The sequence below is a fragment of the Chiloscyllium punctatum genome, chromosome 5 (assembly GCF_047496795.1).
Source record: "Chiloscyllium punctatum isolate Juve2018m chromosome 5, sChiPun1.3, whole genome shotgun sequence".
Lineage (NCBI taxonomy): Eukaryota > Metazoa > Chordata > Chondrichthyes > Orectolobiformes > Hemiscylliidae > Chiloscyllium > Chiloscyllium punctatum.
The window spans coordinates 16,800,226-16,817,946 of record NC_092743.1 but is presented as its reverse complement, the minus strand read 5'-3'; the positions used below and the strand labels follow the sequence as shown (position 1 = coordinate 16,817,946).

The 17,721-nt window shown below is 41.5% G+C and overlaps 1 protein-coding gene across 3 annotated transcripts in view; it reads right to left on the bottom strand.

Moving 5' to 3' along the window:
* piezo2b (piezo-type mechanosensitive ion channel component 2b) overlaps positions 1-17,721 on the bottom strand; it is a 762,691-nt gene that overhangs the window by 638,979 nt on the left and 105,991 nt on the right. The gene's annotated exons all lie outside the window — the stretch shown is intronic.

Here is a 17,721-nt window from a genome sequence, read left to right as displayed (position 1 = left end):
ACACTTGGTGCTGTTAGGTAGTTTTTGCTAACTTTTAACTCTCTTAAAGGTACAGTAACCCACATCTTTATAACACCTCCCCCCTTAAGAAAAAAATGAACCATCAGAATGAAAAGATGGCTTCATTTATTTGTCTTTTTTTAACACATTACCCTACTATACAAATAACTTTAATATCAGTCCACCTTAACTTCTTCCCATATACCAATATATGTATAACATTAAATAAATACAAATCTCATTTAAACTCTATCAGATAAATCCGTGATAACGCATCTGCAATTACATTCTTACGACCCACAACTTGTACGATTTTTAAATTAAAAGTCTGTACATAAGACTCCAACAAAATAGTCTCATATTCTTGTCTTTGAAGCACTCTAAGAATGTAAGCAGATTGTGATCCATATACACAACTATCTCCAACACATTGTTCATGATATACACATCAAAATATTGTAAGACCAGTACCAAGCTCAATAATTCCTTTTCGATTGCAGAGTATTTTCTCTGGTGGATGTTGATTTTTTTTTAATAGTAACCACCTGGCAGTTCAATCCCATCCTCATCTTCCTGTAGGAGTACAGCTCCAACTCCTATGTCACTCACATCGATGGCGGTTTTGAAAAGTTTGGTGTAACTAAAACTGGTTTGGTGGTTAATATGGCTTTCAAATGGTTGAATGCATCCTGGGATTGTTCCATCCACCAAAATTTTGTGTTCTTCTTCAGAAAATCAGTTAAAGGTGCCACCACACAGCTGAAGTTTGGAACAAACATCCGATAGACATCCACTGAGTCCAAAGAATCGAAGCACCTCTTTCTTTAAGGTTTGTCGTGGAAATTCCTCGATGACCTTTGTCTTTGCGGTCCATGGCAACCTTCCATGACCAATGCTATGTCCCAAGAACGTCACCTCTACTTTCGCAAATTCAGTTTTATTTAGGCTTATCCCCAGTTTTGCTTCTCGTAGTCATTCAAAGAGTTGGAGCAACTGTACTATGTCATCTTTCCAGGACTTACTAAGGATCACTACATCATCCAAATAGACTGCACAGTTTGTTAACACAACCACAACTCTGGTCATGAGTCTTTGTAATATGGCAGGCGTGGTCTTCATTCCAAAGGGAATTACTTTAAACTGATATAGCCCATTTGGGGTAACAAACGCAGAAATTTCTTTCGCCGATTCTGATAAAGGTACCTGCCAGTAACTGTGCATTAAGTCCAACTTGGTGATGTAACTGGCTTGTCTGACTTTCTCAATACAGTCCTCCAATCTAGGAATTGGGTATGAGTCTGATTTTGTAACAGTGTTGACCTTCCGACAATCCATGCAGAATCATTGAGTCCTGTCGGTTTGGGAATTAAGACGATCGGTGAACTCCACTCGCTCTGGCTTGGTTCAATGATGTTCTCGTTGAACATGGCCTCCAGCTCTATCTGGACCTGTCTGGCTTTGAAAGGACGAAGCCAATAGTGGTATTGTTTTATTGGAGCAGTATTCCCTACATCAACTTCATTTACAATAACATTTGTCCTCCCCCATCTGATTCTCACATATGTCCTTATACTGCAGTAACAAATCTTTCAACTGCATTCTAAGATCCTGAGACAGATAGTTTACTAACCTATTCCACTCCTTCACATCAAAATGCACATCATCTGGATTTGATTCCTCACTCTGCGGGGCAGCAACTTACACCTGTTTCTCCAGTTCTTTCTCTCTAGTATAATAGTTTCAGCACATTCACATGACATACTCTATATCTTTTTTTTCTATCTGGCATCTTTACTAGATAGTTCATCTGACTCAACTTTTTAATAATTTGATAGGAACCACTAAACCTGGCTTTGAAGGTATCTCCTATTACTGGTAACAGTACTGACATGTTATCCCCTTTGGAAAACATCCAAGTCTCAGAGCTTTTATCTGCCGCCTGTTGCATTTTATACTGTGCCCTCTTTAGGTGCTGTTTATTTAACTCACCTACTCTATTTGATCTCTCCCTCACCTCTGATACATAATCTAAGTGTGAGATCTCTGACTTTGGTCCTGTCAATTTTTCTTTAATTAATTTCAAAGGGTGTCTCACTTCATGACTGAATATTAACTTGAAGGAAGTGAATTAAGTAGATTCATTTGGGCATGTATAATGGCAAACAATATGATTGAGATACCTTTATCCCAATCATTTGAATAATCCTGACAGTATGCTCACAATATGGTCTTCAAGCTCTGATGCCACCTTTCTACAGCTCCCTGGGATTTAGGATGATACACATTGGATTTAAAGTGCTGTGTATCTGAGTTAACCATAACCTCCTCAGACAGCCTCACAGCAAAATGTGACCCTTGGTCCAACGGAATCTCTCTGGGATGCCCATATATGTGAAGAAAGCTCCTAACTCCTCCACCATATTTTGTGCCTTAATACTCTGTAATGGAATTGCCTCCAGAAATGTGGTAGACACATCTATTATGGTTAACAAGTACTGGTTCCCAATTTTAGATCTTAGGAGGGGACCTGCACAATCAATTATAACCCACGTGAAACATTCTCCAAATGTGGGAATTGGCAACAAAGGTGCTGGTTTTATTACCACATGAGGCTAACCTACCATTTGGCATGTATGACACTAATACCAAAAGTTAACCACATCCTTGTGCATTCCAGGCCAATAAAACTGTTTTTATTACCTTAGCCTGAGTCTTTCATATCCCTACAGGACCTCCCACAGGTAGTTTCATGTGCTACCCATAATACCTGTCTGTATGCTACTTGAAACACTTCGGCTCATTTCTCCTCTGCACTAAACTGCCGTGGTGCGCATTTCCATCTTAACATTTTACCTTTCAGATAATAACCCTTTGGAATATTCTCAACCTCCCTTTCGGAGTACGCATCCACATACATATATTTTATTGTCTTGTCTTGCTTTTGCAAATCTCTTAACCCTTCAGGGCTAAACACTTCCGACTGACCCTCTGCCTGTTCAGGTTTTTTCTGCACCATTATGTTAAACAGTGTATCCACTAACTGAACCTCAACTCCTTCATCTTTCTCTTTACTTTTTGCTTCGTGCTGTGATTTATGATAGTGGGATTTGGTTACCACACAGTCTGGGAAAATATCAGGATATTTCTGTTTTAACTTCTCAGTTTCTTGGTATTCCTACAAGGGGTGTCACTACCACCTTGGATCCTGCTAAATCATTTCCAAGAACAAACTGAATTCATGGAACTGACACTATGTCAATCACTCCCACTGTAACTTCCCCAGTCTTGAGTTGGCACTCTAATCTGATCTTACACAGGGGAAAACTAAATTTCTGTCCATCTACCCCACAAATTACCACACTCTTGGGTATCAGATCAGAAAGAGTGCATATTCGCTCATCCCTTACTACCAGCAACTGGTTAGATCCTATATCTCTCAGAATTCTAACTTCTTGTCCTTCTCCCCGTTCTTTCTGAGTAAACCTTACCCACAGTGACAAATTCTTTGTAGAGATAAGGTACTAACTCCATCCCCAGCCCCTGCCTAGGCTGTGCACTCTCCTGCAGCTCTTCTTGGGGTCTTCTTTACTGCTTCATTAATGCTACTGGCTTAGCTCTTTTACCACATCATTCCCACAGTGTCTATATTTATTGGCCAGCGCTGTGACTTTACAAATACCTCATTAGCTCTGCCTACCAGTTTAGTGTGAACGAGCATTACCTGTAAATCCTCTGACCACTCCAGCTGCTTAACCCATTTTTAAAATGAAATAAAGAAGGCTTCAACATCTTTCTCATCAAAATGTGGCAAAATTTTGACATATTTATATATATATATATATCACTACCTTCTCTTTTAATTTCCAGCCTGTTAATTTGACTTTGCTGACTAAGTCACAACTTCTCAAGTTCAAGTTCTCTCTCTTTTTGCTCAGCTAAGAACTTTCTCTCTCTCAATTGCAACATTTAAAAGGCATTTGAATGGGTATATGAATAGGAAGGGTTTGGTGGGATATGGGCCAGATGCTGGCAGGTGGGACTAGATTGGGTTGGGATATCTTGTCAGCACGGACGGGTTGGACCGAAGGGTCTGTTTCCATGCTGTATATCTCTATGACTCTCTCTCTCCCTTTCTTCTTTCTCTTTTTGCTCAGCCAAAAACCTTCTCTCTCTCTTTCCTCTCTCTCTCTTCTAACTCCATTTTCCTCAATTGTAATTTAAGTTTTTCTACCTCTACTGCACTTGTCTGTTTCTCTGACACACCTAAGTGTTTGAGTAACTCCATTACAATTTACTTTTGTCCTTGGTTAAACCCAAATCTATCTTATTTACTAATTCTAAAAGTATGGCCCTTTTCTTTCTTTCTAAACCTTCTTGGCAAACCTGAGAATCATCTTTAAATCCCTGAACCTCTTTCGAATTTTTAAGAGCCATTTCTCTCACTTTTAATTTACTCAACCACAAGTCACCGAAAGTAAACAAATTGTCTCATCTACGTTTTATTTAAAGATCTAGGACACTAACCTGCAAACGTTTGAATCTACTGGGAGTTCTCATACCCCCAAATCTATTCAAATCGTCTAAACCAATTCAAATCACAGGCCCAAGTCCCCAAATTGTTGCGACACGAGGTAAAACCCTCTGCTAATTTAAAACTCGCAACATAGAAAACATTTATCTCATGCAAATTGTGCAAATTCTAGAGGCCAAGCACTATTTAAAGTAAAAATTAACAACTTCATTTCAGAAAGTATAACAGAGAATAATTAACTAACAACTCTTAACAAGTCCTTCCTCTAATCTATCTTTTACCTTCCCCTTCCACAATACTAGTCCAATAAAACTCCCAATTAGGACTTACAACACAAAACATCTTAACTCAACACCAGGCAGCTTTCAGTTTTCTCTGTATTCCTGTCTTCATTTCTTCTTCTAGGGGGTTCTGCTTCACAGGTTACTGATCAGCAAAGGTACTTTTGAGAGAGCTATTTTTCAGACAGTCTTTACATGCTGGTTGCTTGGCAGTTCTCCTCTCAACTGTTCAATCTTCCCTGGTCTTATACCACCACACCCCCACCCCCCCAAAAGCATGGGATTATGTCATTGGCTTTTAAGATTGCCAATATACTAAATTCAAACTGGATTGGAGTTTGGTATTTTTTGGAAAATAGTTAAAACTGATTGGCCAAATTCAAATCTATTTCCAGGCAACCAGCTACCCTAGTTACCCCAGTAGCTGGAGCACATATTACATTGTACCTTTTTTTCTCAGAATACTTGATGCTGTCAGGTAGTTTTTTGCTAGCGTTTAAATCTCTTAAAGGTACAGTACATCCACAACCTCATAACACATTCCTATAGAACCTCATAAGTTCTCGGCTTCCAACTTGAAAAGAAACCCATTATCCCTGCTCACTGTTTCCTGACGTTGAGGCAATTCTCTATCCTTGCCAATATACTACGTCTAACACATTGCATTCTTATCTTGTGACTTAAACTTATGTTGGGTAATTGTTAAGCATCTTTTTAAAATCAAAATATAAAACATCTACTGGCTCCTCTCTTTCCACTCCGGTTTAGATTCCTCAAAAACTCAAATAAATTAGTGAGATACAATTTCCTTTTGATCGAGACATGCTGACCCTGCTTGATTATGGTTTTCCAAGTGTTCTGCTATTACTTCCTTAATAATTAATTCCAGTATTTTTCTAACACCAGATATTAGGCTAACTGGTCTATAGTTACCCACTTTTTGCCTCCCTCTATTTTTGAACAGGGGTGTCACACTATCACTTTTTCAATACCTCTGGTACTTCCCTAGAATCTAAAGATTTTTGGAAAATTACAACCAATGGATCAATTATCGCTCCAGCTGCCGTTTTTAGGAACATAGAATACTGTGATGATGCTATTGCTTTAAAAGGTGCGTTTGTCCTAGTTTCTTTTACAGAGAGATTGGGGGACAGATGCCAAGCAGTCCATGAGAGGATAAAGAACTTGTGAAGTTTTGGATTTTTTAAAAAGTTACAACAATAGAAGCAGCTTGAATGGGTGTAGTCAAGCTCCTAACCACAGAACCAGAGATTTTAGGTTTAGCTTTCAGCAGCTGCTGCTCGTGTCCTGAAGTGGAAACTTCGTTTTTCCCAAAAAAAACTGGGGGGGGGGGGTTCTCTGCCTGCTGCAGGAGTGACATGTGAGACAATCGATGTTCTGAATTTGTCTTTTGCCAAGGGTGTGGTTCGGGGATATTACTATATTGGAACAGTTAATTAATAATAGTTACTGTATCCATTATTCTGTTAGGTTTTCCAATACAGTTAAGTTATTCCAATTCCTTCTTTCCTTTGTTGTATTTTAAATATAGCAAATTATTAAGGCATGTTTTGGTTTAAATCCAGGAGTTTGACCAATCAAATTGCATCTGGAACACAATACCTCACATTTATCTTTAAAATAAGAAAAATGTAGAGTCTAGACTGTCTTCTGAATATTTTGAGAGGGTTTGGTCTAGTCCATAACAATGCAAGCCATCAGGGCCAGGGGACGAATCTGCCTTTAGCATCATTAGCTTGTCTAATATTGCTTCTTTAGTGGTGATATTATTTCCTCTCTCACATTCTTTTGCATTAATGAACTGTTCAAACTATCTTCCTCCATAAAGACAGCTGCAAAATATATGCTTAACTCCTCTTCCATTTTCTTATTCCCTAAAACTGTCTCCTAGATTCATTTCCATGAGGAAACTTACCCTTGCAGCAGCTGAAACCGGTGCAGAGTGGTCTGGTGGCTTGGAATGGAGCAAAAAGGTTGTTGGACTGGGGCCTGGCACTGGCTGTCAGACCACAAGCGAAAGACTCTGCACTCAGCCCATGCATGGAAACCCCTGCGCTCAGCAATGCAATAACTATTTGAAATTTTTTTTCTGTCTGTAATGTCAATCTTCTAACTATGTCTTATTTTTAATTTATTGTTTAAATACTAAAGAAATGCAACTACTTTTCATTTTTTTACCTCTTTTATATCTAAAATTTGTACCTTGGTACTTTTACCTAAGATGGCACCATAGACGGGAAAAAATTGTAAAGTTTTTCACTATACTCCTGTACTTCTGTATTTGAGTACACATGATAATAAAGGATAGTCTATTCTATTTGGACAAGCTCTTATTGTCAGATTTCATATTCCTTGTAATTTTGTTTTCTCTCTTTTCATATCATTTTAGTCCTCCTTTATTGGGTTCTGAATGTATCCTGGTCTTCAGCATTCTCATAACCTTTTTTTTTCAATTTCATTCACTTCTTACCTGCCTTGGTTAGCAATGGTTGGTTTATCCCTGTCTTAAAATCTTTCAACTTTAGAATCCTAAAATCTTTGATTTGAGAATCTTTTGACTCCTCGAAATTCTAGGGAAAATAATTCTAGAAAAATAATTTGTATAATTTTTATAACAACCTCTGAAGTCCAGGTATCATTCTCGTAAATCTATGTTATACTCCCTTCAAGATCAATATATCCTTCCACAGATGTGATGCCCAGATCTGCTCTCAGTACTCTAATTACAACGACAAGTTAGTTCATTTATTTATTCTTTCATAGATGACTGTGCCACTGGCAAGAGCAGTCTTTAATGCCCATCACTAATCACCCCTGGATTGAGTAGTTAGCATACAATATTTCACATGGCAGTTAAGAGTTACTGTCATTCCTGTTACCTGAAGTCTGGGAAAAAGTCAGACCAGGTAACAATGGCAGAATCAAAATCAGAAATTGCTGGAAAATCTCAGCAAGTTAGGCAGCATCAGCGAAGAGAAGGCAGAATTAAAATATTTTGTCCAGTGATCCTTCTTTAGAACTCCCACATGCTGAGAAATTCTGAGAAGGGTCACTGGACTCAAAACATTAACTCTGCTTTCTCTCCACAGATGCTACCTGACTAGCTGAGACCTTCAAGACATTTCTGATTCTTTTCTGATTTCCAGCATCTGCAGTTCTTTTTTTTTTGTTAAAAGGCAACAGAATTTCTTCCATAAAGACATTTGTGAACCATTAATTATAACTTCAAGGTCATAAATGGGTGATGATGCTGCTCCTTTAACAAAGTTAGGTTGTCCTTGGTTTTTTTGTCAGAGGGTTTGTAATCACATAGGTTCTGAAATGTCTGGGTTTATCTACTTAAGAAACTCTTAAGTTTTTAAACAAACACTTCTACAATGAAAGGGGAGTGTCCAATTCTCCCAGCTCAGCTTTCCTTTGGTTTGGTTTGGTCTGGTCTGTCTGTCTGTTTAGAGCAAGCAGTCAGTTTTTTTAAGCTGTTGGTCAAAGAAACAGCTGCATGGAAGGTGCTCCATGCTGAATCTCTCTAACATCTCTTTCTCCTGTAAGACCCTGTGTTTGATTTTACCTTTTTTGCCAAGCAGTGTTTATGGGGATGTTGCAAGTATTTGGAATAGCATAATTAAGTTGCAATAGAGTCGACTGGGTTTTCAGATAGGCTAAGCTGTTTGGTACTCTGTTCTCTTTTTTATGTTTCATTCGGTACTCTGTAAATAAATTGTTTTGATTAAAACTGAGGGTTTTGACTAGCTGCATCACTCCTAGAATATCCAGTACACACCTGTTCAAAACAACTAGAAATATTAGGGTTGTGGCTACTTTCTTGAAATGTTTGAGAGGGTCTGGCCTGGTGCATAACAGATGTCATCTTCTTTTAATTTCAATGGAATTTGAACCTGTGTGGTAGGCATAGTCTCTGGACCTCGCGCATCCGCAGTCCTCACTTTCACAACGTCTCTGGATTACTAGTTCAGTGACATTACTACTACATTACTATCTCCCCATGATAGGTGTGAATGTAAAAAAAATTCATGTAAATGTATTCAGTATTTCTTTATGCACGGCAGATACTTGGTATTGTTCATTGTTTCACTCATGGTGTCCTAGTCTCTACAGCAACATGCACTTTTATATGCAGGTTGTAGTCTAGATAGTGATAGCAGACCAGGCATTTCTCCCACTGTTCCATCTGCCATTGGCATGTGTTGAAATGATATGCAGCATTATCCTCAATCTGTTTGGTTGAGTTAGGAATACACCTTAATTGATCAAGGGCGGCACAGTGGCATGGTGGTTAGCACTGTTGCCTCACAGCGCCAGAGACCCGGAATCAATTCCCGCCTCAGGTGACTCTCTGCATGGAGTTTGCACATTCTCCCTGTGTCTGCATGAGTTTCCTCCGGGTGCTCCGGCTTCCTCCCACAATCCAAAAATGTGCAGGTTAGGTGAATTAGCCATGCTAAATTGTCCGTAGTGTTAGGTGAAGGGGTAAATGTAGGGAAATAGGTCTGGGTAGGTTGCGCTTCGGCAGATCGGTGTGGACTTGTTGGGCCGAAGGGCCTGTTTCCACACTGTAAATAATCTAATCAAATCCTGCAAATTATTCCACACTACAGCTTTTGGCCCAGAGGCAGGAAGATTATCCACCTAACCCAAAGGGCCTTCCCTGTCTTAGCTACAGAGGTTTAAAACAAAATCTCCCACAGGTAATAAGCCTCTCTCTATGCCTCTGCTTGTAGCTGTTCTTACCAAATAACTTGCTGTCATGATACTTGGTATTGTTCTCACACTATCTCTATGCATCCACAATAAATAATAAGCAAATTAATATAATATAGAAGCTCAAATGATAGCACTTTGTCCGATAAGGTATCAAAGAATCAGTTTCACAGGGTTAAGAAATAAGTTGTTAACCTGGAAAGTAGGAAAAGTATTAAAGAAAATGTAAGTATGCCTAACTTTCTTTTCACAATGCTAAAAATTATATTTAGAATAGTTCACAATATCCTTTGCTTTTTCAGGATAAAGTTTTAAAATTTTTAAAGACTGGGCTTTTTTTTGGAGATGAGAAGTCAAATTACTCAGAAATTGCAAATTGTTTCATATTACTATTGGTTCAAGTTGATGTTGTTTACAGGAGGTATCCCAACAACTTGATTATTGTTTCAACAATGACAATTGTCCTGCCATAAATAAACAGAGGTCATAAATTGAATTTATGCTGAATAAGGATAGGTTAGTTAAGTTATTTTTCTGGAGAATTTAATCAAAGTAATTACAACCTATTTCAATGACCACTCAAACCCCTGGATGGTCACCACTGGGATACATACTCCAATATTGGCAATTTTGTTTTTGTTCGTCACACAAGGTATTCAATGTAGGTCTTAGTTGCACCAACTGAGAGTTTATGAATTAAAAGCAGGATTGAAAGCCATGCAGCATAAGTTACCTGGATTCTTTGCACCTCAGGCGACAATGATGTCATTTAGGATAATGTTGGTCAGGGACATCGCAGGTGGGCGTCATTGTGAGTGAGGCACGCCAGAGGACCCAAACGGCAGGAGTGCAGTTGTTCAATAGGTCTGAGTCTATTTGGATGAGAATGGGGATTGCCCAGTGGAAGAGCAAAGTGACCTTGGCATTGTGCTACAGGAAGCCATTCAAGCAGAGACACAACAAGGAATGTAACAGTATGAGATTATAGTACAGTGAGGGGGATTGACACCATTCTCTGCAGTATACAACAACAGTTCAGATAGTTGTGTTGCCTGCCTGCTGCCAGAATTCTGAATATTTGCTCAGGGCGAGAAAGGAACTAGCAATAGAAAGGGAAGAATGCAGTTGTTGCAGTGCATTTAGATTCCAATGAAATAGGTAGAACAAGGAAAGAGATTCTGCAGAACGAGGACCTAAGTGCTAAATTAAAATGCTTTCAAGAAAGTTTCTTAGAGCTGTGCATTTTAAAATTGAGCAGAGAACAGGTTATATCCGACTTATGACTATGTTATGTGACAGAATCAATGTCCTCAGAGTTATGACATCCCTGGATAGCAGCTACCACAATATGATTGAATTTTAAATCCAATTTGAAATGAAAAAGATCGGATCAAAACAAGGACTGATCCTTGAGAAAGTGAGAACACACAGTTGACAGAAGATAACATGGAATTGGCAGAAGAAATGAATGAATATTTTATATTCTGTAATTATAATAAAGTATTTTGCAAAATTGGAGGTGTAGTGGACAGTGAAGAAGGTTACCTCAGATTACAATGGGATCTTCATCAGATGAGCCAATGGGCTGAGAAGTGGCAGTTGGAGTTTAATTTAGATAAATGCGAGGTGCTGCATTTTGGGAAAGCAAATCTCAGCAGGACTTATACATTTAATGGTAAGGACCTGGGGAGAGTTGCTGAACAGAGACCTTGGAGTGCAGGTTCATAGCTCCTTGAAAGTGGAGTCGCAAGTAGATATTTATTGGTCAGACTACTGAGTACAGGAGTCTGGAGGTCATGTTGCGGCTGTACAAGACATTGGTTAGGCCACTTCTGGAATATTGGTGCAAATCTGGTCTCCTTCCTTTCAGAAGAATATTGTGAAATTTGAAATGGTTCAGAAAAGATTTACAAGGATGTTTCCAGGGTTGGATTATTTGAGCTATAGGGAGAGGTTGAATAGGCTGGAGCTGTTTTCCCAGGATTGTCAGAGGTAGAAGGGTGACCTTATAGAGTTTTATAAAATCATGAGGGGCTTGGATAGGATAAATAGACAAAGTCACTTCCCTGGGTGGCGGAGTGCAGAACTAGAAAGCATATGTTTAAGGTGAGAGGGAAGAGATATTAAAGAGATCTGAGGGGCAATATTTTCACGCAGAGAGTGGTACGAATATGAAATAAGCTGCCAGAGGAAGTGGTGGAGGCTAGTACGATTGCAACATTTAAAAGGCATCTGGTGTATATATGAATAGGAAGGGTTTGGAGGGATATGGGCTGGGTGCTGGCAGGTGGGACTAGATTGGTTTGGGATTTCTGGTCGGCATGGAAGTGTTGGACTGAAGAGTCTGTTTCCATGCTGTACATCTCTCTGACTCTATTTAAAAAGCATTCCAATAATACCTATACATCTGGAAATGGAAGGGAAAGATAATATTACAATCATAAGGGAAGTGGTACTAAGCAAACTGATAAGATGTAGACTGACAAGTCTTCAGGTCCAGACAGACTTCATCCTTGAATCTTGAAATAGTTGCAGATATATTGGTTTTAATTTTACTGGATTTTCTAGATTCAGGAAAGGTTCAATCCAACTAGAAAGTTGTATAGAACATATGAACAGGAATAGGCCATTCACCCCATCAAGCCTGCCCCACCTTTCAATCTGATTGTGGCTGATCGAACACTTCAGTGCCATGCACTTGCCTCATCCCCATAATCCATCACTCATAATTAGAAAATAATCAATAAATTAAAAATAAAGAACTGCAGATGCTGGAAATCAAAAACAAAAACAAAAATTGCTGGGAAAACTCAGCAGGTCTGATAACATATGTGGAGAAAAAGCATATTCAACGTTCGGGGTCCAATGACCCTTCTTCAGAACTAATTGTAGCTAGGGTAAGATTGTTACATATGCTGAACATGGGGTGAGGGGAGTTTGGAGGAGTAAATGAGAGGGCCTACTTGTGTCATAGTAGTAGTGTGGTAAAAACAATGACTGCAGATGCTGAAAATCAAATACTGGATTAGTGGTGCTGGAAGAGCACAGCAGTTCAGGTAACATCCAACGAGCAGCGAAATCAACGTTTCGGGCAAAAGCCCTTCATCAGGAATAAAGGCAGTGAGCCTGAAGCATGGAGAGATAAGCTAGAGGAGGGTGGGGGTGGAGAGAGAGTAGCATAGAGTACAATGGGTGAGTGGGGGTGGAGATGAAGGTGATAGGTCAAGGAGGAGAGGGTGGAGTGGATAGGTGGAAAAGAAGATAGGCAGGTCGGATGAGTCAAGGAGACAGTAACTGAGCTGGAAGTTTGAAACTAGGATGAGGTGGGGGAAGGGGAAATGAGGAAGCTGTTGAAGTCCACATAGATGCCCTGGGGTTGAAGTGTTCCGAGGCGAAAGATGAGGCGTTCTTCCTCCAGGCGTCTGGTGGTGAGGGAGCGGCGGTGAAGGAGGCCCAGGACCTCCATGTCCTCGGCAGAGTGGGAGGGGGAGTTGAAATGTTGGGCCACGGGGCGGTTTGGTTGATTGGTGCGGGTGTCTCAGAGATGTTCCCTAAAGTCTCCCCAATGTAGAGGAGACCACATCGGGAGCAACGGATACAGTAAATGATATTGGTGGATGTGCAGGTGAAACTTTGATTGATGTGGAAGGCTCCTTTAGGGCCTTGGATAGAGGTGAGGGAGGAGGTGTGGGCATAGGTTTTACAGTTCCTGCAGTGGCAGGGGAAAGTGCCAGACTGGGAGGGTGGGTCGTAGGGGGGTGTAGACCTGACCAGGTAGTCACGGAAGGAACGGTCTTTGCGGAAGGCGGAAAGGGGTGGGGAGGGAAATATATCCCTGGTGGTGGGGTCTTTTTGGACGTGGCGGAAATGTCGGTGGATGATTTGGTTGATGCGAAGGTTTGTAGGGTGGAAGGTGAGCACCAGGGGCGTTCTGTCCTTGTTACGGTTGGAGGGGTGGGGTCTGAGGGCGGAGGTGCGGGATGTGGATGAGATGCGTTGGAGGGCATCTTTAACCACATGGGAAGGGAAATAGTGGTCTCTAAAGAAGGAGGCCATCTGGTGTGTTCTATGGTGGAACTGGTCCTCCTGGGAGCAGATACGGCGGAGGCGGAGAAATTGGGAATACGGGATGGCATTTTTGCAAGAGATAGGGTGGGAAGAGGTGTAATCCATCTTCCTCCACACCGGCACCACTCCCCACCTCTTCCTCCGCTACATTAATGACTGCATTGGCGCCACCTCGTGCTCCCGCGAGGAGGTTGAGCAATTCATCAACTTCACCAACACATTCCACCCTGACCTTAAATTTACCTAGACTATCTCTGACACCTCGCTCCCCTTCCTGGACCTCTCCATCTCCATTAGTGACGACCGACTTGACACTGACATTTTTTACAAACCCACTGACTCCCATAGCTACCTGGATTACACCTCTTCTCACCCTATCTCTTGCAAAAATGCTATCCCGTATTCCCAATTTCGCCGCCTCCGCCGTATCTGCTCCCAGGAGGACCAGTTCCACCATAGCTCACACCAGATGGCCACCTTCTTTAGAGACCGCAATTTCCCTTCAAACGTGGTTAAAGATGCCCTCCAACGCATCTCGTCCACATCCCGCACCTCCGCCCTCAGACCCCACCCCTCCAACCGTAACAAGGACAGAACGCCCCTGGTGCTCACCTTCCACCCTAAAGACCTTCGCATCAACCAAATCATCCACCGACATTTCCGCCACCTCCAAAAAGACCCCACCACCAGGGATATATTTCCCTCCCCACCCCTTTCTGCCTTCCGCAAAGACCGTTCCCTCCGTGACTACCTGGTCAGGTCCACAGCCCCCTACGACCCACCCTCCCATTCTGGCACTTTCCCCTGCCACCGCAGGAACTGTAAAACCTGTGCCCACACCTCCTCCCTCACCTCTATCCAAGGCCCTAAAGGAGCCTTCCACATCCATCAAAATTTCACCTGCACATCCACCAATATCATTTATTGTATCCGTTGCTCCCAATGTGGTCTCCTCTACATTGGGGAGACTTTAGGGAACATCTCCGAGACACCCGCACCAATCAACCAAACCGCCCCGTGGCCCAACATTTCAACTCCCCCTCCCACTCTGCCGAGGACATGGAGGTCCTGGGCCTCCTTCACCGCCGCTCCCTCACCACCAGACGCCTGGAGGAAGAACGCCTCATCTTTCGCCTCGGAACACTTCAACCCCAGGGCATCAATGTGGACTTCAACAGCTTCCTCATTTCCCCTTCCCCCACCTCATCCTAGTTTCAAACTTCCAGCTCAGTTACTGTCTCCTTGACTCGTCCGACCTGCCTATCTTCTTTTCCACCTATCCACTCCACCCTCTCCTCCTTGACCTATCACCTTCATCTCCACCCCCACTCACCCATTGTACTCTATGCTACTCTCTCCCCACCCCCACCCTCCTCTAGCTTATCTTTCCATGCTTCAGGCTCACTGCCTTTATTCCTGATGAAGGGCTTTTGCCCGAAACATTGATTTCGCTGCTCGTTGGATGCTACCTGAACTGCTGTGCTCTTCCAGCACCACTAATCATAGTAGTAGTGTCCCTATCCCCAGGCCAAGAAGTCTGTCTTCAAGATCTATCTGCTGCAAAGGTGTGTAATCTCTGAACAGGTTGTTTAGAGAAATAAGACTAAACGATAGGCAGAGATCAAGCCCAGAGAGAGTGAGAGAGAGAGAGAGAGAGAGAATACAACAGTTGGACGGTCAAAGGAATGGGTAAAGGTCAGCCTTGAGGAAATCAACAGCTTTTTTTTGGGTCTATTAGAAGTCACAGTGGAATGGTTGAGGTAGCAGGAGAAAGTGAGGATTGCAGATGCTGGAAACCAGAGTTGAAAAATGTGATGCTGGAAAAACACAGCAGGCCAGGCAGCATCCAAGGAGCAGGAGAATCGACATTTCGGGCATAAGCCCTTCTTCAGGAATGGTTGAGGTAGCAGCCCATGTATGACAAGGTCTAGTGCACGAGGGTTAGGGTGAGGATATGGCCTCTGGCCCTAAAATTGTTGAACTCAATATTAAGTTCAGAAGGCTGCAGAGTTCCCAAGTGGAAAATAAGGTGCTGTTCTTCCAGCTTGCCCTGAGCTTCCCTGGAGCACTGCAGCAAGCCTGAGACAGAGATGTTGGCCAGGCAACATGGTTGTGTGTTGAAGTGGCAGGCAACTAAGAGCTCAGGGCTTTTTTTTGTAGATACCAGATAGATGTTCTGCAAAGCAGTCACCCAGTTTGATCTTCATTTCCCCAAGGTGTGGAGATGCTGCTGTTGGACTGAGGGTAGACATAGAGGTCACATGACACCATGTTATAGTCCAACAGGTTTATTTAAAATCACAAACTTTTGGAGTGCTGCTCCTTCATCAATGGAGTGACTATTTTCTAAACAGAAGCAGGCTTCAGAAATCTGAAGCACAGGGGGCTTAGGAGTCCTAGTTCAGGATTCTCTTAAGATTAACATGCAAGTTCAGTTGGCAGTTAGGAAGGCAATGCAGCTTTAACATTCATTTCAAGTGGGCTAAAATACAAGGTCAGTGAGATACTGCTGAGGCTATAAAAGGCTCCAATCAGAGCACACTTTGGACCCTGTATCTTGGAGGGGTCCAGAGGAGGTTTATATAATGATCCTGAGGATGAAGAAGGATAAGGGGTATCTCATTGAAACTTATAGAATACTGAGTGGCCTGGATGTAATGGACATGAAGAAGCTTCCACTACAGGAGAGACTTGGTCCTGAGAACACAGCTTCAGAGCGAAGGGACAGTCCTTCAGAACACAGATGAGGAGGACTCTCTTCACCAGGGTGGTTTATCTGTGGAACTCATTGCTGCAGAGGGCTGTGGATGGCAATCATTAATTGTATTAAGATAGAGGTAGATAGCTTCTTTATTGGTAAGGGGATGAAGAGTTACAGGAAGAAGGGAAGGGAATGGGGTTAGAAACACATTAGTCATGGCCAAACGGTGGAGCAGACTCAATGGGCCAAATGGCCTAATTCTGCTCCTATGTCTAATGCTGTTATGGTTATGGTATCACAGACTAGCTTGCACAATCTTGCTTTATAATACAGTCTACCATCCTGGGAAAAAGTCTGGTGAACCTTTTCTACACTCCTTAACGATGATCATTTCTTTCCCGAAGTAAGGAGAATAAAACTGTGCACAATATTCCAGAAACAGTCCAACCAACATCTGATACAAAAGCAAGTCTTCATTACCCCTGTACTCAAATCCTCTTGCAATACAGAATTACACTCCATTAGCCTTCTTCATAGCTTGCTGCGCCTGCATATTAGCTTTCAGTGCTTATTAACAAGTACACCTAAGATGGCTTTGTACATTTACACTTTCCAACTCCATCTGCCATGTTCTTGCCCATTCATTAAGCCTGTACAAATCTTCTTTAGATGTTAAATATTCCTTATCGCATAACCCCTGTATTTAAGAAGGTTGGTTCCGGAAAAGGACACTGTAGTCAGCCTGACATTTGCCATGTGATAGAATTAATCATTGAGAAAATAGTGTGTACTTAGAAAAGCTCAGGTAATTGTGAAGAGTCAACATGGATGTGCCAAAGGTAGGTCCGGCTTAACCAATTCTCAAGGGAAAGTAGAGATGGCCAGTGAATGCTGGTTTAGCAAAGTTGCCTAGTTTCTATGATTTTTTTTAATTTTGAAGGAATAACATGCATTGTGAATAAACCATTCCAGAAACCATTTGATAAGCTGCTACATCAAAGTGTATTACATAACAAAATCAGACTGTACGGGAAAAATATTTTAATAAGGGTAGAAACTTGGCTAGCTGGCAGTAAACAAAGGATATGTAAAATGGCTCTTCATTTGATTTGCAAGATGTGACAACAAGAGGAAAAGTTTCCAAGAGATGCAGGAAAAATAAGAGGACTACAAAAGGGATGGGTGTGTAGAAGGTGGTTTGAAACATGCTGTGGGAGAAGAATGCAGAAATGGTGGGCTAGATTGAGGCTGCAAAGGAGAGAGAGGAGTGTTAAAACTACCAACAAATAAAAATGTGACTAACCAGTAGCTAGGAAAACCCTGAAACTACTGAGATAATAAAATTATTGTAAATGAACGTAGATATTGGTGAATTCTTCTAATTATGCTTCTCCAGGAAT